The following is a 27,762-nucleotide window of genomic DNA, read 5'->3' on the forward strand; positions in this document are numbered from 1 at the left end:
TACCAGTTATGATTCTAATAGGTTATACTTTCCGTCTTCCTCACACCTTCTAGGGTGAAGTAAGATTTCTCTGCTCTCCCTCCCCATTTCTGAGTAGCATAGGGTCTTACAAGTATATTAGGTTTTACAGTTCTTTGATGTAGATCATAAGCAATCTGACTCATACTGATTGCTGGTTCATTGATTACTTCACAATATCTTATTGCATGAGATACAGGCTGTTTGGGGTTGTAATAATATTACTGTTTTTTGGATTGACATCATTTCATAACAGCCACATCAATAACAACAACAACAACAACAACATCAACAACAAATTATAGCACCCTGAAAAAATAACGTGCCACTGAGTAACCAACACATGCGTGACAAAAAGGAAACACAGAAGTCTCTTGGGAAAAATGATGCCATCGTATACTTCATGATCACTTTTTTTTATTCATTAATTACATTGTATTACATGACACAATTTCATAGGTGCTGGGATTCTCCCCCCTTCACCCCAAACCCTTCCCCCATGGTGAATTCCTTCACCATGATGCATAACCACAGCTCAGGTTCCATTGGGATTCCCTAATTACAAGCTCACACCATACCGAGTCCAGCATCCCACTGTCCAGTCAAGTTCAACGGCCTCTGAGGGAGGCCCTCTCAGGTTTGAAGGCAGAGCCAGCAGAGCATCACCTCTATCAATTACAAGTTCCAGCATATCATCAGCAACAGTCCAGGTACGATGAGGCTGGTGCAGAGTCCACTGATTGACATAGTCTATCTTAGAGCTTCCCCTTGTCCAGTTTTGATAACTTTTTTAATATGGTGGAATTATAGGATATTTTATTTTCTCTCTTGAAGTTATTCTGTATTGTTCTACTGTTTCTTTAGTTTCTATGGGTTACCAGAAGAATAAGAGGAAAACACAAATAATTGTACTCTATCAGCAGTTTATAATCAAAAGCACCCACCCAGCACATGTGAGACCCAGGGGGAAGTAGCTGAATCCGGTAAAGGAACTGCGGGGGGCTCTCCTACTGGACCACCACTCCCACTGGGCAGCATGACGTTTGGGATGGAGGCCAACCAGGCTGAGCAGGGGTACAATACCTGTTGGCCTCATGTGAGCTGGATCAGGGGAAAGCCTGGTACTTGCATAAGCCAGAGTGAGTGTGGGTTTGTTGGGCTCTGCCGTAGCATCAGCTGGCAGATGCTGGCAAGGGGGGCTAATTCTGTCAAGTTAAACTGCAAAACTACCTGGAAAGTACAAGATATGGGACTGGGAGTGAGTCCCGAGGAAAACAGTGGGCACCTCCCTCTTGGGTTGCCACCCTGACTGGTGAGCATGAGAACCAGGACTAGGGCAGGCAGGGCTAGACAGAGAATGGCATTTGCCGGCATGTGTGTGGGCTCGATAGTGGGGCTGGTTGCTTTGAATTAGGCTTTAATTTCCATTGACATGTACGAGAGATTAATGAGATGTGAGACAAAAAAAAAAAAAAAAAGAATTTGGTCTTGAAAGATGCATGAGAGAATAAGTACTTTACCTAACAGGAGATAGGAGAACAGAAGTGGATAGATCTTGAATCTATCAAGTTAATTTCATTCAAAGTTATTTATAAGCCACTATCTAATTTGCATACTTTAAAAGATTTATTTATCTATTTGAAAAGCAGATTTGGCAAGACAGAGAGGAGAGAGAAAAAGAAGAGAGATCTTCCATCTACTGGTTCACTCCCTAAAGAGTTACAACATCCAGAGCTGCTCAGGCAGATGCTAAGAGCTGGGAACTCCATTTAAAGTTCCCACATGGATGTCAGGGGTCTAAGCACTTGAGTCATCTTCTGCTGCTTGCCCAGGTACATTTACAGGGAGCTTGATCAAAAGTGGAGCAGCTGGGGTTTGAAATGTGGCACGTGGGTGCCAGTGCTGTTGGCTGCAGTTTAGCCCACTATACCATGATGCCAGCTCCCACGTGGTTTATGTCATGACATTTGTTTAAAGCATGACATATATCTTGTTAGAGTTACAAGCCAGTCTGGATTATCCTAAAATCTGCCAAGATCAGCAAAATTTTACTTCAACACAACAACTGGCTAAATACTAAGATGAAATGGACACGAAACAGCTGAATGGTGCCTTATGGCCATTTTAAGGTATAGAGCAGCCGGTCCTGTATATGAACTAAAATTGAAATGTCAATGAGCTAATCATAGGTGGTGGCTAGGACTTGTTTTCCTTTTTTTTTTTCTTTTTAATACACTGGTTACTCAAAACCATGTCAATTCCATAACATTGCAAATTGCTGTTGATGTTATATTGGGACTCTTAATTGACTGTGATGATATTCTGCCAGCTCAAACTTCAGACCAGAAAAGGTCTCCCCAAGAAACTATTCAACCCATCTGGACAATAAGTAGCTGGACTCTATGCTTGGTATATGTTTGCAATGAAAGAATCTTGATTGAATTTGAACTGTAATACTGCATCAAGGTGGAGGAATCCACTGGGGGGAGGGGAGGGGGAGGGAGGGGGGGGATTCCCAGAGCCTGTGAAACTGTCACATAATGCAAAATAATTAACAATAAAAAAAAAAAAAGCATAGGGATGAAATGGATTTGTCAGCCAAATGGCAGCTGGGTCCTCTTGTTCCTCCTGTTCCATGACTTTAGTTGAAGAATCCACAACCTCCAAGTTTTCTTCTGACCTGTCAAGAGTCTACCAATGACCAAATTCTGCTCCATGTGTGGGACTGCAAAGGCAGCATTTTTTCTCTTCTGGAAGTGTGAACTGCAGGGTGAAAGGGGCTGGTAATTTTTGGCTGATGCTTTCTGGGAGCATTTGCATGATAAAAGGGGCTCATTGAAGGCAAAATATATTTCCCTCAGTACTTCCCTGGGTAGGAAAAGGTGCTACTAGACAACACCATGGGTTCCTGACAAACTCTGTCTCTCTCTCTCTCTCTCTGTCTCTTTGTGACATTTTTCAGTTTTCCTCCCTGAAGACTTGGCATGCCATTTCTGAAACAGACTCTGATTTGAGACTGGAGTCCTTGTGGTAACTATCTAGAGTTCAGCTTAGTTGAGCAAATACCAAATATTTACCAGTTGATGAATAATATAAGGGTAAGCATTGGCCCTAGCAGTTAAGATCCATTGGAGTCACTGAGTCTCATGGTGGAGTGCCAGAGTTCAGTCCCAGCCCTTACTCCTACTCTTCTAGATTGGAGGAGGTAGTGATGATGGCCCAAGTAATTGGGGTTCTGCTACTCATGTAGCATGGCCTGAACGTGGCCCATCCCATGTAGTTGTGGTCATCTGGGGAGTGTATCATTGTGTAGGAGCTCTCTGTATGTCATGCTCAAATAAATAAATACAATTGTAAAAGGTAAATATACATTAGAAATATCTTCAGATTTTGAAAGTTATGAATATTATACATGTTTCTTCTAAATAAAGTGTATTACAGCTAAAAAAAATGAGATATGAGACAGACTGGATCAGTCTGCCTCTATACATACTGGCAAGCATGGGAACCAGGGCAGGGCACAGGCCTGGTGAGGGTTATTATTGGTCACTCCAACTAGGCTGCACCTCCCGCTGGTTTGCTTGAGGGCCAAATGTGTGGTGGGCAGGATGGGGCTGGGCTCCAACACCCATTGGTTTGTCTAGAAGACAGAGCTAGAGGCAGAACTGATCCAGTAATTGTAACCATTGGCATGTGCATAAGCTGATCTGGGTGACTGACTATGCTGGACCCTGTATTGGCAGGCACACACAAGAATCAAGTCTGGGATCACCTCAGATGAAATTTATTTGGTAATCCTCGCAACTGAATTGCTGGACTCAGAACCCCAACCATGGACAGAGTTGTGGGTTCCATGGTCTAACTGTGGAGTACATGTGCGCTAGAGCTGGGCCTCCTCAGTGGCTTAGACAGAGCAGTGGACAACATATCCAGGTGCACATGCAGGATATGGCAGTACATTGGAGTCTGCAGAGGACATCTGATACCATAACAGAGTACGGAGTCAAATGCTAACCCAGTCAAATGCTGGCAGTGAATATCTGGGCAAAAGGAGATGCTAAGGTGGACTATGTCAGCCAGTGGATTCTGGAGAGATTTCATTGTGCTTAGAATGGCAAGATTGGCAGTACTTCAGAACTGTTGAACTGCCAAAACTCCTTTAGCAGGAACAGCAGAGCACACCCCACACCAGGGACCCTGGAGTCATGCTAGGTGACTGTCCTTCATTCCAGGGTGCAGAGGCATTTCTGAGTCTGGGTGTGGCTTCTCCCCTTATCTCCTTCTTTTCCCCAGATATAGGAAGGAAAAAAAGAGAATGTGAAAATAATGGTCTCACCATCCTTTTTGTAGCCCTTTACCCTAAACACCCTAACCAACTATGTAAAAATCATCAAAAGCAAAATAATTATTAGAAAAAACTGCAGGCCCAAAGAGAAAGTCAAAATGAAAGAATTTAATGCCAGCCATCTAGAATGTGTTCAGCATACTTTTGGCAAGTCTCATAATTTTTTGTCTGCTTTTTTCCAACCTACCTTCAATCACCTGTTTCCAAAACAGTATATCAATGGGAGAGGAGTTCAACCTTAAACTTAAGGTGTGTTGCCTTTCCTCTACTCTCCATCTACAAAACAATTCTTGATCTCCAGCACCCCAATCTGTAGCTGAAAACATTCCTGAAAATGTCTCCATGAAAACCTGATTAGAGCTCTCTGGGGCTTGGGATTCAGAGAATATTTCAGAGTGTTTTGTCATCCTGCCTTTTCACCTCCTAGTTTGGATTAACTTGAGTTCTTCCTCTGGGCATGGAGACATGGAGTTCCAGGTACCTGCTTTCCCTAGAGAGATTGCAGGGCACCCACTAAATTAGCTGTTTGTTCCCATCATGTGACACCTCTGTTATGCCCCCTTTTCCTTCCTTGACTATTTGGTAAGCTCTGGAATGCCCAAGGAATGTGGCTTGCCAGAAACTCTCTCTCTAGGTTCTTTCTTTGCCTTTCCACTTAGTCTCTCTTGAATCTTGGCAACATCTTAGGCTTCTCATTGAAACCTCCTTCTTTGGTGAGGGGCACCTGGAGACTGATGGACACAGGAAAGCAGTGGAGATTACAGTGTGGTATTGCATCGAGCAGATACCCCAGTGGTAGTCAGTGAGCAGCAGTCTGAGCTCCACCAACATCCACATGGGAAGCAGAGTTGACAGGGAGCTTAGCAGGCAAACTCAGGCAAAGAACTGCCCAGCCTGTTGATTTGTTTATTCAACCAAAAGCAGAGAAAGAGAAGCAGATTAGAAACAGGCTGTGTGAGATCAGGGTGGATTTCTCAGCCCAGACCCCCACCAAAATGCATCACATGCCATTTTGTGTAGAGGGGCAAAAGCTTTGGGACAGGACTGTACATGCACTAAGCTGTGAGTGAACTCATGTCTGGCTCAGTGTATTGCACTGACCTGACATCCTATAGGTTCTACCGAAAACAGGTCTGGGTAGTCTCCAAAGCTAATGTCAGCAGATCCAGAACTCCACCAGTGGCACGTCAGATACCATTTTGTACAGGATGGAAAAGGCTGAGAATGGAAGGACGACAGTGAGTTGCTCATATGCTGAGCAGGGAGCAAACTCACTTGTGGCTCAGTGCATTGCAATGATCTCACACAGAAAACAATACCAACTTTGGCATTCTATTGTTCAAAATAGGTCCAGGTGGCCCTCAGACCAGGCCCTCAGACATAACAGCTAGCAGGTTCTGGCAAGATCAGAACCAACAACAACCTCATGATTTATCACACCTAGTATCTCCCTAATCCTGGGAACTGGTCGAACTTGAAGTGGGAGACAGGTTGCACAGATAATTGGGCAGCTTCAGCATAGGAACACAGGAAGTAGACAGTGGTGAGCAAGGAGCTGGGGCTATGGAGACTGGTAGAAGTATAACACAAGAGCCAAGACCTGAAACTCACTGGAAGGAGTGGCAAAAATTGCTGCAAAGAACCAGGTACCAAACACAATAAGTAAAGTTGAACTGTAGGCCTGTGAGTGACACAGCTTAGAAACTATCCTAAGCAGAAGAATTTGTTAACCAGAAATATAATGAACAAGAGCAAAAGAAGAGATAGAGGCACAATGAATATTACTGAAGACTTCCTTGCAAAGGAGCAAAAGCCTTTGCCAACCTCAGAGTAAATTGAGGAATACATTGAAGAAATTGGGGCTACAGAATTCAGAAAACGTGTTATAAGAATTCTTGTTAACAACAAGAAGCTCTGGCCATTGTGGCCATTTGGAGGGTGAATCAATGGACAGAAGATCTTTCTCTCTGTAACTCTGCCTTTCCAATAAAAATAAATAATTTTTAAGCAATATATACATATTTATATATATATATTTTAAAAGCTATACACACACAAATTCTTAGCTAAACTACTGGCCTTATTCAGATTTTACCAGTTATTTAAGTAAACTTTGTAATATATATATGATATATAAAATTATATATGATATATAATTATATATATAATTCTACAAAATTTTATCTTTCATACACCACTGCCACCATCAATGCAGCAAATTTCAACACATCAGAGACAGTTTCTCCTGCTTTTATTTTACAATCTCCCAGCATATCCTAATATTTGGCAACCCTGGAACACTCCTTACTCCATGTGAATTCTTCTGCCTACTGGTTGCATTGCTTTATCTTGTTGTGCAGAAGCATTTCTTTGTCTGACTTATGTTTTCATGTGTGGGTAGACCTGAGGACTCAGACATGGGCTAGACAGACATGGGGATGCAGAACCGTTTCCCTGGTCTGCCACGAACGCCTCTATGTCCTTCTGTTGCCATCTGTAGGCAGCTAAATACCTAAGAGAAGCAAGGGAATGAGATCCTCCCACCCCCACTTTGGGCTACATTAGATTGTTTGACATGACATCCTCAGTACTTTGTACCTATAGAAAAAAGCACTGCATAGTGCTAACATAACTTTTACAAAGTAAATAACAAATAACACCATTTTGATACTGTTGGTACCAAAATAAGGCCTTTTGATAAGGGAATGCTCTTATCATAATTGGGTCCCAATTTTCCTTGGACTGACTCTTGCAGACACATCAACGACTAGGCGTGTCTTACAGTGTTTATGTGCTACCAAGCTTTCCTTCATCTTATTTGGCCACTGGGTGTCCATTGACTCATGCTTGGCACGCAGTGTAGTGTCTGTCAGTAATTGAGAATTCAATGGAGATAGAGGATTCAGAAAGATAGGAAGTAAATACAAAACATTATTTATTCATGCACTGAAGGGGTCTTCAAAAAGTTTTCTGAAAACATGTATTGCAATGACATTATACATGGATTTCAAAATCCTTTTCACCAAAATAAACTTGCCTTTTAATTTAATTTTTCTGAGATATTTTGAAGTACTTTAGTATGAGTATTGAAATTATTTTTTATTTTTAAAAAAGTGCTTGTTATATTACTTTTGTGATAGTTTTATTAAGGTTTACGTGGTTGTCACTGTGCAAGACTAATTTCCTGTGCGTACTGATTGTTTTTGGAATAGTTATTTATTTGACAGAAAGAGAAAGGATTTTCCAGGAAAGCAATCTGCATCTCCTATGTGCATTACATGAATCTACTTATGTGAGCAGGGTGTGCATTAATAGGTTAGGTGGGAGCCTGGGGCCAGTACCTTAAGTCTGATCTCCTACATGGGTGGCAAGAATCCAATTACTTGAGGTATCATCTGTTTCTTCCCAGGGTGCACACTATTGGGAAACTGGAATCAAACCCACGGATTTCATATGCGATATAGGCATAGCAATAGTTATCTTAAGGCTCAGCCAAACACCTGTCCACTAATCTCTAGGTTTTCAATGAAATAGTCTAAGAGACTTTTCATCAAAGTGCCATCTGCAATTCATCTCCCTTGAGGCACGTTTGAAGGAGACTTGGAAAAGCATTTCCTTCACTTGACCCTGGGGCTGGACTGCTATTTTTCAAGGCCTGGTTGAAGTTCTAGTTATCCCTAGACTGTTTCCTGGAGTGCTGCTATCATTTTCAGATAGAAAAATGATAGCTTATGTGAACTTAGAAACAGATTGTTTTGCCTTATGCCAATTTGTCCACCACCAATTTTCTTAAAATGTGAACTCCCTTGAACATTATGACATCCATTCAAGCATTCCCTTTTCCCTCACACTTGTGTGAGATTTATATTTCCAGCGCATTTTGATCAAACATATAGGGCTTACATCTGCTTTCAGACAACACAGAGTAACAGGAACCAGGTTTATCTTTCTGCTTGAAACAACTGAGAAAAATCTTACAGTCAAAATCCAGGAAGCAATGGTGCTCAGGCATTGTAACTCAGCAGCACAAGGAAGTGAGGGCAGAGGAATAAGCTTCTTTAAGTGAAGGCAAACAAACAAGCTCAACCCTATGACTGCCCCAGTTTTCTTCCTCAAGAAAGTGTTCAGACCACACTGTAGGGAGGCAAGACCCAGTGGACTGATTACAGCCCATTGCTAGACACTGTGTCATGAGATTTGTAAATTTTCCAGCTGAACTTTTGTCCCAGTGAACTTGTTCTGAAGCTTTATGAACATGCGATGCTCACACCTCCTTTTTGGGAGGAAAGCGACTGGGTCTCCTGCCTTGTGCCAGCATTGCTGGGTCACAGCATGTAGAATGATCAGTCTGGAACTCCATCCTTCACCTCCAGATTGCACCACCCAGGGCCAGACGTCAGGGTTCACGTGTAGGTTGAAGACCAAAATTTGCTTGAGAGCACTCTGCCTCTAAATCTTACTCCACCTTGGACTTGTAATGAATTAGGCAGTTACAGTCTCTGATCTTGGCAAGCACACAAATGCCAAGCCAAAAGATGAGCCTTGAGTTTACCTTGAACAGTTAAGCTACTGGTTTTCTTTTCCAAGAGGCCTGAAATGAATCGACTCTCACAAGTACTATAGTGACTACACAAGTGATGAGAGGATTTTTCTGGTTTTCTCAGTAAATTCTTATTATTAAAAGTAATGATTTTATGGATTTTCCTAAAGCTCCTATGAACTCCTATATTTTAAAATCAATAATTATAGATTACCAACCACCTATTACAAACTGAATTTATTTGGCCTATCCAAAAGTCTTACAGAAAACTAATTTACAAATTATGATCCAAAGTTAAAGGGGTAGTAACCATCCAACTGTAATTCTAACCACAGTTCAAATTCATCTGAACCATTATTTATGCCCTTTTTTTCTTCCAGTAATGCTTCTTTGATTGTATGGATTGATCAGTATTTCGCTTCATTGATCAGCATTTCTTTTATTTCATAGATCAGTACTTCTTTCGCTTCGGTTAATTAGGATATTTAAAAATGTTGACAGTTGGGGCAAGGAGTTGATCTAATATATTAAACTCTAAACCTGCTTATGATGCTTCTTGCTCCTGGGTAATAATTACTAAAACTGGATTTGCTTTCCTTGGGTAAGTTATTAAATTCTATTAAAGTTCCACTTAGCACATAAAAAACATTTTTTCTGTGTCATTAAATAAGAGATTATTTTCTTTTCTAGAAAATGTTAACTGCCAGTAAGTGTGTTTTTAACTAATTGATTTTAAATCAACCTTACTTTAACTAGTATTTTAATGCCACATGGCAGAAGCTAATCTTATCACAGAGTAGTATTATTTCTAATAAAAGAAAGACACATTTGTCACTTTCATTTACAAGAAATTTTATATAAAATTGTTGGTCAAATGATTGCAAGCTATTAATAAAGTAGGGTTTGAAAAGATGCTTTTAAGATATTTATTTTAAAAATCAATTTGAGAGGCAGAGAAACAGGTAAACAAAGACGCACACACAGGACCACCGTGAGTGACTGATTCTTCAAATACCTGTGGAAGCTTGGGCCGGAGCAGGTCAAAGCCAGGACCTGGGATCTCCATCATGTATCTCATTGAAGGGCAGACGTCAAATCCCTTGAGCCATAACTATCTGCTGCCTCTGAGCCTGCACTGGCACTAAGCTGGAGTCAGGAGCTCCTGCCAGGCAGTAACCCTTGGCACTGCAACATCCCATCTGGCATCTTCACAGTCTCAAGCACTAGCTCTTAAGGTGACTTTGTAGGAGCTCAAGCAGATGCAGACTATGGGAGACCCAGAAGAAGTTCCTGGTTCCTGGCTTTGGATCAGCTCACTTTGGGCCAGTGCAGCCATTTGGGGAGTAAATCAGTGGAGGGAAGATCTGTCTTTACCTCTAGTTTTCTCTCCATAACTCTGCCTTTCAAATAAAAAAAATCAATAAATCTTCAAAAATTGTGGAGTCATAATGCAAAAAGTTTCACTATTACTAACTTGTTGTGTAAATATATTCATCACAATGAACTGTACACAATCAGTTCCCATTTGGTTTTGAAATCTGAACTTTGAATAGTTTTGATCTTTTTCTCTGTGATTCATTTTTAATAGTTTCTATTACTGGGTCTTCAAGTTCACTGATGTGTTTCTGATGTGAATCTTGATCAGTATACCTTTATCTCAAAAATTTATTTCTAGAATTTTGATTTGCATCTTCCTATGCCTTATGCTCCCTCTCTCTTCTACTTTCTTGAGTATGTGTGATTAAGAAAATATTTTAATGGTCTTACTTGTTTCTGCAGGTCAATTAGTGTCCCTTCTGAGCATGTGTGTTTTGACCAGTTTTCCTCCTTAGCCTGGAGGGTACTTCTTTAAATATCTGATTTTTTAAAAATGTAAATGAACATTTTAAAACTTATAATGTTTATTAGTGTCATTTTTGCATTCATGGAAAGTTCTTGAACTGTACTCTGAAGCACAAGTAAGTGATTTATAAACACTTTCCTGTTTTGATACTTGCTGTTAAGCTGTTACCTACTAGGCAAAAGAGAACAACTTGAAGTTTAAGGCTAATGTACCCAAAGGCAACATTCTTCTGAGCTCAGCAAACCGAGTTGTTTTCCAGTGTTGGTACTAACTGGGTACAAGATTATCTCCTCTTTTTCTGTGGAGTGAGTCATTCCCTGGGCTCAGGAAGTTTTTTTGCAAACATCTGCAGGTGAATATTCAACCAAGGACTTGGGTGAACCCAAGAGATCTCTGACCTCTAGCTCAGCACTTCTCTCCTCTTTTCCACGTGGGCCCCAACTATCTGGGTCTCCTCCAAGCTGTGTTTTCCGAAGTCATGGAGGCTCACGGTTGATTCAGGATTCAAAAGTGTTTCAGTAAAATAGCTAGTAAATGTGTTTTGCTGAAGTGAGACCTCACAGATTTTTGTTTTTTGCCTTGAAGAATGCCCACCTAGTGATTGAGGCTCTGAGAGTTGTTTCTTAGCATGTGTTTTGGCATATATAAGAATGAATTTCCAACAAAGCTCGGAGAACTTCTGCAAGGGTTCATTAAAATCAAGTATAGCTAAAGTAATTTTTGTCTGCTTTACTCAAAAGCAATTTTGAATTACTAGAGGGATTAATAAGAAAATATCTTCATATAATTTTCCTTACATATTTCACTCAAATGATTATATGCAAATGACTTATATGATTCATTTTATGAATATATATACCCAGTACGAAACCTGCATGTTTCTCCATAAACACACACACACACCATGGCCACCATTATACAAATTGTAAGTTAAAATAATAAGATTGTCCAAAATCTCATGAGCCAGTAATAGTACCCATTTCTATTTCACAAGAAAATCCTTAATAATTGGGCAGAGTTTATACACATTAGGTTTATAAACCATTTTCTTTTTTCACTTTATAAGTCTTCAGAGTACATAAGCCATTTTCTTTCACTTCATAAATCTTCATAGTACATAAATTTTAATGTGACCAATGCTCCATGGTTTTCCTTTTAGTTGGTCTTTTCTCTGTGTTGTACTGTGTCTGAGGTTTCCCTAACAGGACTGGGAAAGATCTGGACTGGGGACCACATGAGGTCTACAAAACCATTTGGTCTGATCCTAACATGACAATTACAGGTAGAACCTGCAATAAATTCAGTAAATCTGTAACAGGCTAATTTTTCAGTTGGTAAGTTTGTATGGTTCATGAATGATGCTGTAAATATCCAAATGATCTTTGACAGAAAAAATGTTTTGCAGCCCTAAGACTCCAACAACATAAAGACATTCTATATTCTAAAAATTTCTAATCTTTGCTTTCCACATTTAGGAGTTAATTCATGGGATACATAGTTGTATGTGGTGTAAAGTATATATCTACTATTACTTTTTGCACAGATATTAATAATCCAGTCTGTTTATTTAGTAGCCTATTCTTCCTCCCATTGATTTGTATTATTCACTCTTATACCCTGGGTGGCACCAAGTGATATCTTAAGTGGCAGACCCAAATTGAACACCCAGCTCTCAGTTTTGCTAAGCTCCGGTGTAGAAATGGGGGTTGAAATTACATGCCTTTGAGGATAGTTAGCGTCATGGGTGTCACAGAGCCTGTCTTTATGCCTTGTAGATTTGAATGAATGAATACATTTTGACTTGAATTCTAAGGTGTCCCAAGACCCATTTCATAATGGGGATCAATCAACTCTAAATTTCTTTATATAGATTTCATTTGTATTTCCAATTGATTAAATACAAGACAAAACAAAACAGGTCTGCCACAGAAGATCTGTATTGATCACATTCCTCAGTGCAAGAACAGATCTCTGGATCCTACTGCTAAGGGAGAAACTGCGGAGGGCACTTGTGCGTTTAGTACAGTGAGTGGGACTGCTCCAACAAGCTGGCTGATGTGACTAACCGGGTGACCAAGGTTTGATCAGGAAATGCCGGAGGCATCATATCTTAGTTGGAGGTCTGCAAGTCTTAGAAAAGGAAATAGCTATCTACTTTAATTTCCTGTTTGTTTCTCTTGGCCTATATGTAGACAGTCAAGGCATTCTTAAGACAATGGACTCAGACAAGGAAGAGAGCAGATAACACTCAAGAATGAAAAGTCAGTGCCAGTGTCCTTGTCAGAATCCAAGTCTAGAGGGCTGCGGGAGAGGACGTCTAGCTCGGATCCCGAACCCAGTCCGCCATGTGCCCATGGCTCATGGCGGACTGGGCCCGGACATGCCTGGGTGCGGCCTGCTTCCTTCTGGGGTGAGTACGCCGAGGGGGGAGGCCTCCGTGACTGGGCATGTCCGGGACCCACCCAACACCCTCATTGGGTGGTGGGTGAACGGGATTGGGGAGGGGCGCAACCTCGGGCCTGCAGGATTTAACTTCCGGCTGCCAGAGGCGAGCCGAGGGCTGCGGGAGAGGACGTCTAGCTCGGATCCCGAACCCAGTCCGCCATGTGCCCATGGCTCATGGCGGGCTGGGCCAGGGCGGCCAGTGCGCCATTTGGCGCCAGGCTGTGCCTACTGGCCGCCCGGCCGGGGAGCTCTGGGGTATTGGACATCTGAATTGCTGCTGAGATAGCTCTAGAGTGACCCCACTGTTTCTGGGATCTGAGTCAATCCTAAAGATTCCCAATGCCAGTAACTCTTCCTTTGAAGAACTTCCAATCCCTTAACAATGCTGAGCTTTGAACACCTATCAAGTAAAAGATAAGCTCCGGCTTGTGTAGCAGGCTGGCACCTAATGGTCCTCGGAGCAACCACGTGCAGGTGTGTGATTTACAGCTAGGAACGGTCCCAATCTGGGAAGCCACAGCTGGGATGAGGTTCCCACCAAGGGGTGTATGTGCTGGAATGGGGGCTGCGTTCTATCTAGGAAACAGTTGCAGTCACCCGAGGCACTAGTGTGGGCTGGGATTGGATGCACCAGGCCGGTTCAGATCCCAGCACCATCTGGTGTTATGGAGAAACAGGGTAGATGTGGGACTGACTAGGCTGGGTCTCAATCCCCTTCTGAGCCATGTGTGAGCTGTATGTGGGTATGGACGAGCCATGGCTGGGCTGAAACATCCAACAACAAGAGTCAGAATGGGGTGAAAGCCAGCCAGGAAAAGCCACTGTTCCTGCTAGGACAGGAGGTGAACTGAGTAGGGTTGGCTCAAGAACCCCCTGGCAAGCGCAAAATCTGGCATTGGGAGGGGTTCTGATGGAGGAGCCTGGGCAACTCCTCTGGCAGGACACAGTCCCTGCAGGTAAGCGCGAGAAGCATGATTGGAAACAGCCCAGAATAGGCCATGGAAAGTTTCCCACTGGCATGCATTCGGCATGGGTCAGGAGCAGGCCAGGCTGAATCAGTTCATGTCATCCTCTGGCAAATCCGATCACCAGAACAGAGTGTGGAATGGGCCGGGTTTGGTTGCGACAAAACCAGTACACATTCTGGAACGCCAGGGCGTGGTTGCCTGTACTGGATATGAATGCAACACCCATCCAGCACACGTGAGATCCAGGAAGGGAGGGGCAGAGCTGGCGGGGGGGTTAAGGGGCTGGTCCCCTCGCTGGACAACCACTCCCACTGGAGAGTGTTGGCTGGGATAGAGACAGACACGACTAAGCAAGGCTACAACACCTGTGCGCTGCATGTGGACAAGATCAGGGCCACAGCATCAGCTGGCAGAAGCTGGCACTGGGGACTAATTCTGTCGAGTCAAATCACAGGACCACCTAAAGAGTGCATAAACCGGGACAGAGAGACCTGGGAGGGAAAAAGTGGGTTCCCCCTTCTTGGGTCACTATTCCCGTGGGAGGGCATGAAAACTAGGACGGGGGCTGGGATGGCTAGACAGAGGCACTCAACAACATCTGTGAGGGCTGGATGGTTGAGTCGATTAGATAGAACTAAGCTTTAATACCCATTGACAAGTACCAGAGCCAAATGGGATGGGGGACAGACTGGTCTTCTGCTACACAAATTGGCAAACCAGGGTAGGGGGCAGGCTTGGTGGGGGTTATTGTGGGTCGCCCCGACTAGGCTGCAGCTCCCACTGGTTGATGTAAGGGCCGAACCAGACTGGACTGCAACACCCATAGGTTCCAGTGCAACTCGGGACTGAAAACAGAACCAACCCAGCAATTGCAACCACCAGCTGATCAGGGTGATGGACTGTGCCGGGCCCTGTGCTTGCTAGAACATACAAGAATCTGGTCTGGGAATACCTCAAAGTATCTTTGGAGATCTCCCCACTTGAACTGCTGGACTCAGAATTCTAACCAAGAAAAGACAGAAGACGGAATAGGACAATCATTCATCTCAGCTACATGTTGGCAGCGAAATATGGGACAAATGGAGACTTCATGATGGACCATATCAATCAGTGGACCACCTCATCGAGCGAAACTGGCAGTGACTCATAACTGGAGAACTATTAACTCCACTTGAGCACATACCTCAGAGCATGCCCCACATATGGGACTTGGGGTGGGCGGGAAACCGGGTGGGGCTTCTCCCTCAATATCCCCTTTTACCTCAGATACATGATGGAAACAATATGGACATAATAGCATTGCCCACCTCCCTATCCCCCTGAACCTTTTTTTTTTTTTTTCCTTCTCTTTCTTGATTTTCCTTCAACTATAGTTAACTATGTAAAGATTGTCAACAACAATACAATAAAATGGATTATATATAAAAAAAAAAAAAAAAAAAAAAAGAATCCAAGTCTAAGAAAAGGTTGCTATAGGGGAAAGAACCGGAACCTCAACTTGCTCGTTTGTGAAGTTAAGGTAGACCAGAGAACCTGTTAGAATCTCACTTCACACGGGTGAGCAAAGTTTCTTTGAGGTGAATCTCATAACCATGGTTCCAGACTGTTTGGAAAAGAGTTGTGCAGACAGAAGCAATATCCTTTCCACAACTTTTTGGGTCCTAATAAGAAGCAGAACACAAGTAGAAACAAATGTCAGTTCTGTCAACATTAAATTTAAATTGTAGGATAAATTGCCTAGGCTGCAAATCTGTAATACTCCAAATAAATTGCAAAGAAAGTTTGAATGCCAATGTGATGCTACAAATGGAAAGTTCCAAACCATGAAACTTTATTTCACATACAAAATTACGAAAAATGTTACATAAAATTGTCTTTGAGTTGTAGGTGTCAAGTACATATACAACACAAATGGATGTAATGTTTAGTTAGATCTCATTTGCCAAAATATCTCATTGAACATTTGCAAATATCCTAAAATTTAAAATCTGAAATACTTTTGGTTCCAATTTTTGTGGGTAAATGAGATTCAATCTGTATTAACATGAACCTTATCTTGAGGAAATATTTGAATTGTTTAGAATTTAACTAAAAAAGTGAAAAACTCTTAAAATAGGAGAGTTTTAAAGAGAAAAAATCTTTTGCCCAAGCAAATGAGTCTGTTACAGCGATAGGAATTTTAAACATAGGAGAAAATAATATGAAGTAAAGCTTAATTCTCTTAGTTGATGATTTATCTATATCCACCCTATAAATGAAAAGTAGTATTTGGTGATAAGATTTTTAAAAAATCACTGTTCATCGTGTGATTAGAAAATATGACATTAAGATTACTTAAGCACCCTTTGTTTTTTGAAGATTAATTTGTTTTCATTGGGAAGGCAGATTTATAGAGAGAAGGAAAGACAGAAAGATCTTGCATCTGTTGGTTTGCTCCCCAAATGGCTGCAATAGTCAGAACTGAGCTGATCTGAAGCCAGGAGCCAGGAACTTCTTCTAGGTCTCTCACATGGGTGCAGGGTCCCAAGGCTTTGGATCATTCTCCACTGCTTTCCCAGGCCACAAGCAGGGAGCTGGAAGGGAGTTGATCTGGCACCCATATGGGATACTGAGCTTGCAGGCAGAGATGATTAGACAGTTGAGCTAATGCACTGGTCACACTTGAACAACTTTTTAAAAACCTCGAGTCCCAAAGAAGGATAGCCTCGAGAGTTAGTGATTATAATTAGCTTTATAATTGTTTTGGAAATTGATGTGTATACAAAATCTGTTATTTGGAGATCTGATTTTGTGTCAACTTTATTTTGAGTCAGAAAGATGAAAAGAAATCTTTGTGAAATCTTTCTTTTGGAAAAGGTTTTTTTCTTTTAAGGGAATTATTTAAAAAGTGCTTATACCATCAGAGTGTAAATATTATTAGTCATAAAGTGTTTGTTTAAACAATAAATCTGTTATCATTTGAGATAACCAAGGAGTGTCCCTTTCCCTGGATAGAAAAAAGGGTATTTTCTGGTTCAGATACTATTACTGGAATGGTTCTTAGAGATTACGCTGGAATACTTCATTTGTGTGTATTCACAGTCATTTATTTTGGAAAACATAAACCCTGAGAAATATATACCCCACATTTAGCCTTAGAACATCCAATGGGATCTACAATGTGCATAGATTATAGTGCTTTGAAAGGATGGCGAGACACCCCATATCACATCTCATTGTGAATGTCTCACTGAAGTTGTGGGCCTATGACGCAGAATTTGTAAGGCGGTAATAATAATAAATGATGGCTAGAACAATTTGGAAACCCCCAACTGGCCTAATTTTGTGTGAATAAATCAGATTTGAATGTCCGTAGTTATTACACTAATTGAGTCTTCAGTATAACTCAGTTTTATGAATCCTAATTCACTGGTACTGTTAGTGGTGTTTCCTTTCCGTTACTCTGTGCCTAGGTGATTATGTGATGTTTGACTTACATCAGGTAGTAAGAGTTTGTGCAATAACAGGATGGCCCTTACCAGAAACACCAGACTGTGCTCATGATCTTTCTCCAGGGCTGAGCATGGAGTTTTTTAGGCTTGTGCCTGTCAAAGGGTCAAATTTCTGACAGTTTGGAGTAGGAAATTACCTGTAAGTTATCAGAGTGTTGGAGTTTGGACAAAGAGAAAGCAAAGAGCTATCCTCTTAGTTACTGAATCAGTTGTAAAACCAGTAACTTCCTAAGAAATTTAATGAATACAAGTTTTGTGGGCCACATATTTGTTAATAATAAGTGGAAAAGACTGAACAGCATTTAACATTGCAATAACACAGAGAACCAGCCCTAGAAAGGTCTATTTTGGAGGAGTATAATTTTTAGTTTTAGGTTCCTGTTTAGGCTTAATGCCAGTAACTGGGCATTTGAATTCCATTTAAACATAGACATTACTTATTTTTATATATTTTTTTCTGAGATATTTCTCAGTGTATTCTTCTTGATGGCTTTGGACTACTAATAGGACCATTGACTAGTAACTAGATTATTTTAATTCCATGATCAAGTAAAACTTTACAGAACATGAAAAATTGAGTGCAATGAAAGAACTTGAGACTTGTCATTGTTGATAATCCTAGATGTTAAAGTCTCACTGGCATGAATTTACAGGATGTCTTCACGTAACAGACATACTCATGGACAGCCACTTTTTAAAAAGAGATGATTAGGATTCTTTGAGACATCACCTGTGGTTCTAAGTGAGCTGTAAGATTGACATGAAATTTCATCTTAGGACCTCAGAATGTGTTCCTGAAGGTTCATATAGACCTACTTTCATAGTTAACAGCCAAACATTAGCTCTTTTCAATTAAAATTAAACGAATTCTACTTCTAGCATCTTGGCGATCTGTCCTTTGGGTCCACCATCTGTCCAGATAGACCCCAACTCCAAGGCTTACCCCAATGCAAGTGTATTTCTGAGAGACGTAAACAAGTGTTTTAACTGACAGGCTGCATCCTCCCCAGGCAGCGGTGCTAGGGTATCAGGATTCACGAATCTGCAATACGTGCTTTCCAAGCTGTATGCCTTCACTGAAAGAGTGAAAGAGTAAAAGATTCGTAGTGCAGTTTTTATGGGACAAATTCTATTGACTCCAACTCAGTCATGTGACTGTATCTAATTTCAAGGAAATGTGCTACATATAGTCTGACTCTGATTCCAAGAAGAGAAGTTGGGTTTTATGAATAGTTAATCTTTGGGACACATACACAATTATAGTTATTTCAAAATTCTTTAACATTTTCTGTTATTTTTACTTTTACTACATTTTAGTTCTGATTTCTCAATATGAATTTGTTTTCTGTAAAATATCTTCATTAAAATGTTAATGTGTTTTTCCATATATACACATGCATGTTACTATAAACATATACATGTATATATTTGTAGATGTTTATAGAAACATGAATGTTTATATATACATATATGTACATATAAAGTTTATATTTATTTATTTAATCCAAGGTCACATAGTTAGGGCCAGATCTAGAACCAGAGACCAGGATTGGTAACTTTGAGTCCACTACATACTTCATTTTATTGCATATCTCCATCTCCTATTTGTACAGGAGAAGACAAATGGTTTGGAATGCAATACTTTTTTTTTTAATCTTTTAAGTGCTATTTCTTTTTTTATTATTAATTACATTGCATTATGTGACACAGTTTTATAGGCAATGAGATTCCCCCCACCCTTCCTCAAACCCACCCTCATGGTGGATTCCTCCACCTTGTTGCATTACCACAGTTCGAGTTTAGTTGAGATTCTTTCATTGCAAGCATATATCAAGAAAAGTGTCCAGCATCTTATTGTCCAGATAAGTTCAACGGCTTGTTGGGGAGACCTTCTCTGGTCTGAAGGTAGAGCCGATAGAGTATCACCCCAATCAATTAAAAGCCCCAACATAACATCAAGATCAGTTTATACCGTTATGCAATTAATTGACATGGTATTGAGTAACCAATATGTTAAAAAAAAAAAGAATACAAATTCTGAACCACATCCTGTGACTTCTTCATTGACATTTGAATTTTACTTTATATACAATTAGGTTCTATACACCTTAAAATGGCTATAGATTACTATTCAGCTGTCTCATGTCTATTTTAATTTTAGTATTTAGCATTTTACAGCGTTGAAGCATAATTTTGCTGAACTTGGAAGGTTTTAGGATAGTCTAAACTGGCTTATAACTCTAACAAGACATATGTCAACAGTTTAGGTGCAGAACAGTTTTAGGAGGGGTGTGCAGAGAAATCTTCAATACCCTAGTGAGGAGTAACTAATCTTTGTGTCCCACCTAGTAAGGCATAAGTGAACCCACATTGACCATTTCCTGTTTGATTCTAAGCTTTCCTTGTTGTTTTCTATCTATTCTAGATTTTTTGTTTGTTTGTTTGTTTATTTGTTTGTTTTGAGGGGTTTCTGGAGCGATCCTGATGGTCATTGCCGGAGAGGGTGGGGACCCAAAGTTGGAACCAGGCAAGGACCAGAGAAAGTTCCTTTCCCTAGTCCCGAAGGAAGTTTACTGTTCTTCTGTTTCTGTGGACTGGAATGCAATGCTTTTGATCATTTACATCTCTCTCACAAATTCCAGTAGCGGATAATAAATACCACAGACATTATATTCAGATTACCGCTGCAGGGCACCAGATATTGAGACTTTTTTTCCAGTAACTTTTCTCACTCCTTTTGAGTTTTCTTTTAGCTTTAATTATTTCTTTACTGTATTGACTCAGGAATCTGTTCTCATATGAATATTTAAGAGTTGGAAAGAGGCACTGACAGATGAAAGTAAGAAAAGGAAGAAGGGTGGTATAATGATGAACTTCCTAAAGATTGCAAAGATGCAAAGAGTAAATTTGCATCACTGTTCTCTTTTCCCTCATCTCCAATAAGAGTGATCCAATGGGGGAGCAGTAGGAAACAACAGAAAAAAAAGCAACAACAACAGCAAAAAACAAGGCACAGTATATATAAGTAAAAAAATTGATGTGGAGCATGAACCAGAAAGCTGACTGCACAACAAGTCAAGGAGCTAGTTGATCTAGGCAGCTATACAAGCTTTGTACTATTCATGATGACACCATGATCTGCCAATCCCCAGGGTGGACAGCTGCTCCTCATTATTGCTGCCAAATAGGAGTCAAAGAGAGAGTAGAAAATTCAATCGTGTTGCTCATAAAGAAACGAACTAAAATGCAGAGAGAGAGAGAGAGAGAGAGAGAGAGAGAGAGAGAATTAGAGGAATTAGTTATTCAGCAGAGAGCACTAAAAGGATAGAGCTACCAGGTTTAGTAAAAACTTTCTTGAAAGAGATTGTCCAAGAACAGAACAGACAGTTATGCAGAGGTGGAATGAAAATGATGTTTTGTTGTGGTCTGATAAGGTAATCTGGAAGGACTGTTCCCAGCAGCTGCTGCCCATTAGGTGGAGGTGGTGAGAGACTCCACTGAGAGCCCTTCAGACAGTCATGTGCGAGTATGCACACTCCAGAAACTTCATTGAAAATGTTACATTGATCATGCTCCAACTTTTATTGTGGCTAGAATGTTCTCTGCATAAAGGGAAAATGGCCAGACCTGGATTGTCTACATGTCTTAAACACTTAATGAAAAATCATATTTTATTAATTCCCTTATGTCCTCTGTTACATCTCCAGACTGGATCCGATTCAGACGGTCTTTACATCCCTCCTCTGCTTGAAATGAACATTCCTTGGCTGTCATACTTTTTCTTTCAATTTTTTTTTGTTTGTTTTTGCATTTGAACTTCAACTTTGAGCCTATCGAAGAGAGAAGCAATGTTTTATTGACAATTTACTATGTGTCAGGCTTTGTGTCCCCCAATCCTTATTATAGTCCCATAAAGGAAGCAGTTATAAAAATCATGTCCTACAAATGAGGAAACTACTTTGCTGAAGGATACACAACTAATACTTAGCAGAAGCAGAGAATTCCCTGCGGGTCTCAGTCCAAGAGCCGTTAAGGGACCCTACATTGATTTAGACTTAAACGATGTTCTGCTGTTTCTCTTACAGTTAACAGAACAGATTCAACTTTGTCCTACTGTCTGCTTCACATGCAACACTGGCACCCTGTCACTCCATTTCTACTATCTTGGGTAAGTCACTTCATCTCAGTTTTTTCACTACTAAAATGGTTTGAACTCACAGCTCTCAGCTTGTAGAAAGCTGAGTGTGAGGGAGAACATTAATTTTCCATTCATGAAGCTGAACTCAAGACCAGTCTATACTCATCAGGAAGTAGCCCAGGTTATGTGAGGAAGACTCATTTGTTCACTCACAAAATTAAAGTATCTTCTTTCTACACTCACAGTTGACATGAAATGATTCTGCAAAAGACTGCTACCAAATGCCTCACCACACCAGAAACCGGGCATTGTATATCAATGCCTCTCTATCCCCACTGGTTCAGGAGGTATTTTTGTCATGCTCATTTAATCACAGGAGCAAATCATAGGACATCACATCCACTTCCTGAAAGCCATTCCCCAATACAAAACAAGAACAAGTATTTCAAAGTTGTGCCTGTGCACATTCTTAGTAGGTAGAACACATCTTCCTGTCACATAAAACCTAGATAAGGGATTTGAACTCAGTTTTAAAGGAAACAAAGGACTTGGACATATGAAAATAGGGAAGAGAAGATGTAATTATTGAAGTAAGAATATATAACTAAGAGGTAGACGTGAAGGGAAAATAATTTGGCTGGAGTGCATGGTATGCATAGGAGACAATGGGAAAAACTTTGGAGAGCCAGATGTGGCTGACTCAAGACAGGTTTGAGTGCTAGTGTGAGGAGTTTGAGTGCTTCTCATTTAGAGACCACGGTTTCTGTGCTGCTCATAGGAATGGTTAGGACAAAAGGAAGAGCAACAAGTGTGTTGGAGGAAGATGGCAAATTCAATGAAGAACATACTGGGTTTGAGATATACGAAAGTTTTTCTTTTTGTACTGCTTAGACAAACTCAGAGTGAGTGAAACTGGAGGAGGGTTGGCGTGGCACAGTGTGACTTCCTTAGCTGTGCCTTATATCAAGCAATCGCCAACACAATTCAATAAACAGCATCTTAATATTAGAAATACAAAGCCATAACAATTCCATAGTTTATCTCAATCCTTCTCCATTTGCCAGAGTAAAGATACCGTAACAGTGAGAGTGGATGGGAATTTTAAGAAACATTTCAAATAAATGTATTGAAGTTGTTGATAAGGGAAGCAAAATGCCGGGCTATATGCATTTTGAATTCAATTTCTAGTGTCTTCATAATGAAAGACATTATGTGATGGAGAGAGCATAATGGGACAACTGAAAGAAATAAGTTATTGATGGGGCAAATGATAGAAATAATTCACGTTAACTATGCAAGTGAAAAGGGTAATTTCAACGCAAAAAGATCACTGATCTATAAGAGACAATAAAACACAAAACAATAAAAAGTGAGGTGTTAATGCATGGCTGGTTTTTATATTTTGATGTAGTGAGTTGCCATTCACATCAAAAGATGTTCTGATTGAGGATCAAAAAGAAATTTCTGACATCAAGAATTACCAAAATAGACATACAAAGAAAGCAGTGGAAACCCTTATTAGCACGTCAATGAGTCTTATCTGTAGTTTGTTTTCTGCATCTTGATTTTGTTGATGGAGGTTGTTTCCAAAGATACAAAGCCATAAAGATAAGGGGAGTTGATCAACAGAAAAGGGAACCTGAAAATTGTATAATAGTCACTATGGCAGAATAATATCACACTCTATAACACTGGAAAATGACTCTGGGCAGTGTCACAAGGAGACAGTTATTGGAAGTCCAAATGCTTCCCTGGCATTGGGTACACTTACTAATACCATAAAAGGCAGTCACTGGTTCTTATCATTTCAATTCTTTGTCTCACAAGAGAACTTCCTATATAATATAATCTTACACAATGCGCTTACAGTGAGCTCCCCAGAAGGTGAGAAAATGAAATGAATCTGATACCAACACCTAACTCATTTCTTCACCATTTGGAGTCTAAAGCCAGGAGAACTGTCTATGCTGGACCTTTGTGTTGATACGGTGAGTAAAGGAGCTGAGGCTGGAAAGGTCTATAGAAGGTTTTTTTTTTTTTTTTTTTTTTTAATATATATTTATTATTTAACTTCAGTAATTACATTGTATTATGTGACACAATTACATAGATACTTGGGTTCTCCCCACCCCTCCCCAAACCCTCCCACCATGGTGGATTCCTCCACCTTGTTGCATAACCACAGCTCAAGTTCAGTTGAGATTCCCCCATTGCAAGCGTATACCAAACATAGAGTCCAGCATCTTATTGTCCGGTCAAGTCCAACGGCTTCTTAGGTATACCCTCTCTGGTCTGAAGACAGAGCCAGCAGAGCATCATCCCAGTCAATTGAAAGCTCCAACATACCATCAGCAAAAATTTACATCATTATGGAATTAATTGACATAGTAATGAGTAACCAACATGTTAAAAGTAAATGCGAGTTCCCAGTCACCTTCTGTGACCACCTCACCTATACTTCAATCTTAGTTTATACACAACATATAACATTCAAAACATAACATGTTATACATAACATCATATCATCTTAAATTAAGGCAAACATGTGGTATTTAACCTTTTGGGATTGGCTCATTTCCCTTAGCATTATGGTTTCCAGTTTGGCCCATTTGGCCACAAAGAACTGCATTTTGTTTTTTTTAATAGCTGAGTAGTATTCCATGGAGTAGATGAACCATAGCTTTCTTATCCAATCCTCTGTTGATGGGCATTTTGGTTGCTTCCATGTTTTTGCAATTACTGATTGTGCTGCTATGAGCATAGGAGTGCATGTTGGTTTCTCATAAAACAAGTGTTCTGGATATATTCCTAGGAGTGCTATTGCTGGATCATACGGTATGTTGAATTTGAGTTGTTTGAATATTCTCCATACTGATTTCCATAGAGGCTGTACCAGCCTGCAGCCCCACCAGCAGTGGAGTAGGGTTCCCTTTTCCCCGCAACCTCTCCAACAAGTGTTGTTGGTGCTTTTATTCATGTGGGCCAGTCTTACTGGTGTTAGGTGGTACCTCATTGATGTTTTAATTTGGATTTCCCTTATTGCCAGAGAACTTGAGCATTTTTTCATATGTTTATTTGCCATTTGGGTTTGTTCCTTTGTGAAGTGTTTGCCCATTTCCCGTGCCCATTTCTTGAGTGGCTTGTTTGTTTTGACATTTTGGTTGTTTAGCACAAAAAACCACGGATAGCTAGAACCATCCTGAAGAACAGAAAGTTAGCAGGGGGAATCACAGTTCCGGACCTCTGGACATACTATAGGGCAGTGGTTATCAAAACAGCGTGGTACTGGCACAAAGATAGAGAGGAAGATCAATGGAGCAGAATAGAAACACCAGAAGGAAACCCACACAGATACAGCCAAATAATCTTTGACAAAAAGACAAACGACAATCCAGGCAAATGGGAAGGTCTGTTCAATAAATGCTGTTGGGACAACTGGTTGATAGCCTGCAGAAACAAAAAAATAGATCCACATCTCTCACCATACACTAAGATCAGATCTAAATGGATAACAGATCTAAACCTACATCCAGAAACCTTCAAACTTTTGGAAGAAAATGTTGGAAACACACTGGAACACTTAGGGGTAGGCCCTCACTTCCTAAAAAAGACTCCAAATGCAGTAGAAATCGAGACCAAAATAAACAATTGGGACCTCATCAAACTAAGAAGCTTCTGTACAGCTAGAGAAACAATCAACAAAGTAAAAAGGCAACCCACAGAATGGGAGAAGATCTTCGCACACGACATAGGTGATAGAGGGCTGATCTCCAGAATATAGAAGGTTTTGAGAGCTTGGGTTTTAAAAGGGTTTTGAACTTTGAAAGGTTAGAAACTCTGACAGGTAGAGGGTCTTAGATGTGATGAGGGTTGTGTTGTGATAAAGTCATACACTGAAAGTACGGTATGTGCAAAGTGCATTTAATTGTTCTGACCTACTGGACTTCAGATGCTATACACTGTAGAACACTGGAGTTGCCTCATGATCCAGGCTACTGCTGCCACAGCCCCACAACATGAGAGGGGTGGCCCTCATCGCTAGACCTAGAAAAGAGCAGAATGCTAAGTATAGCTGCTACTACATGTGTCTTTTGCATCAAAAAAGCAGTCTTTTGCATCAAAGAGTGAAAAAAGTCACATGTCAAGTCATTGTGAGACACTGATTGTTTATTCCTCTGAAGAGGCTAGCATCCTGGTGCAGTCAGCTCAGTGGCCACCTACAATGCTTGTATCCCATATGGAAGCACTGGTTGGAATCCTGATGGCTCAGCTTCTGATCCAGCTTCCCCTCCCCCAATAATTTGCTTGGGGAGGTAGCTCACGTGCTTGAGCTGCTGGCTTCAGGACCCAGCCCCACCTGTGTGACCATCTGGGGAGTGAACCAGGAGGTGAAAAATCTTTCTGTCTCAGTCACTCTTCCATCCAAAGTACATAAACGAATCTTTCAAAAAAAAAAGTTATGCAAGTTTTGGGGGGACTGAAGCTGGAGGACAGTAATGCAATCAAATATGTGTTTTCATGAAGAACAATGCTGCAGGTATAGCATAAACTGGGATAATGAGAAATTTGGACTTGGAAGCAAAGAAAAGAATTACTGGTCAAGTCTCATCTATACCGTGTCCATGGATACAGATCCAGCCTAAGAGACATTTTTAAAAGGGAAACTGAAGAATCTGGGATGGTTACCACTGAAATAAATAGGAAAGAGTAGAATAAATATATTTACAAAAGAGCTGCTCCCAAATAAAAATGTTGCCCAAATTTGATATAAATGATAAGGGAATAATAATTCATGATGTCTTGTACCTGTTTTTTTGTTTTTGTATATATAGGAACAGTTGAGAGAAAAAATTTAGGGTAAATATCACCTCTGTCCATGTCATGCATCAAAGTGAAAAAGTATAATGAAAGAAAGGATAGACAGGACTCAGAAATTGCTCTATATATTCAAGTGTATGCGTGGACTCTTACCTATACTGGAATGTCTAGCCTCAAAAAGTTTAGAAACTGTAAATGCTGACGTCTTGGGAAGGAAAGCCAAATCAATAGAGGGCAAGACCATTCCCAGCATACCCTGTTATTCATTTAGAATCTCTCACCAGAGTAATGTATTAGCAAATAAAAAATAAAATATAGTTTTAAAATTGTTAGCATTGTTATATCTCTTAAAAACATCTTTTATGATTTAGTTGATGTGTGTCAATAAAAAGTTTTAAAATTTTTGCTCTATTATTGTGAAAACTGATGTTGTGGCAGAACAAGTTGAGTCACTGCCTGCAGTGCTGGTGTCTTATATAGGTGTCAGTTCTTGGTCCCTGCAGCTCCACTGACAACCCAGCTCCCTGATAATTACCTGGGAAAGCATCAAAAGATGCCTCAAGGATTTGGGCCCCTGACACCATATAGGAGACCCAGATGAAGCTCATGGATCCTAGCTGTTGTGACCCTTGGGGAAGGTAAAAGATAAAAGATAGCAGGTAAAAGATAAAAGATATTTCTCTCCCATTTTCTCTCTCTGTAACTTAGCCTTTCGTTTTTTGTTTGTTTGTTTGTTTAAGATTTATTTATTTTTGTTAGAAAGGTAGATTTACAGAGGGAAGGAGATATAGAGAGATAGATCTTCGGTCAGCTGGTTCACTCCCCAGGTGCCTGTAGTAACTGGAGCTGAGAGAATTCTAAGCCAGGAGCCAGGAGCTTCTCCAATGTGGGTGTGGGATCCAAGGCTTTGGGCTATGCTTCACTGCTTTCTCAGGCCACAAATAGGGAGCTGGATGGGAAGTGGAGCATCTGGGACATGAATCAGCACCCATATGGGACCTGAGTGTGTGAAAGGCTGGAATTTAGCCACTGAGTCATGCACTGGGCCCAATTTAGTCTTTAACAAATTTTAAAACGAACAAACAGAAGCACCAATATTGTGATTGTAAAATTCTAGGTTGACAAGTTGTGCTCCACTGAACTTGGATAATCCTAC

The 27,762-nt window shown here is 40.5% G+C and overlaps 1 protein-coding gene across 1 annotated transcript in view; it reads left to right on the forward strand.

The window, feature by feature from the left end:
• Positions 1-27,762, forward strand: part of FUT10 (fucosyltransferase 10) — a 439,987-nt gene that overhangs the window by 267,374 nt on the left and 144,851 nt on the right. The window contains exon 7 of the transcript XR_009246242.1: positions 21,736-21,818. The gene's annotated coding sequence lies outside the window, so the exon portion shown is untranslated. The remainder of the gene's footprint in view (positions 1-21,735; positions 21,819-27,762) is intronic.

Source organism: Ochotona princeps, chromosome 11 (genome assembly GCF_030435755.1).
Source record: "Ochotona princeps isolate mOchPri1 chromosome 11, mOchPri1.hap1, whole genome shotgun sequence".
In the NCBI taxonomy this organism is placed as follows: domain Eukaryota; kingdom Metazoa; phylum Chordata; class Mammalia; order Lagomorpha; family Ochotonidae; genus Ochotona; species Ochotona princeps.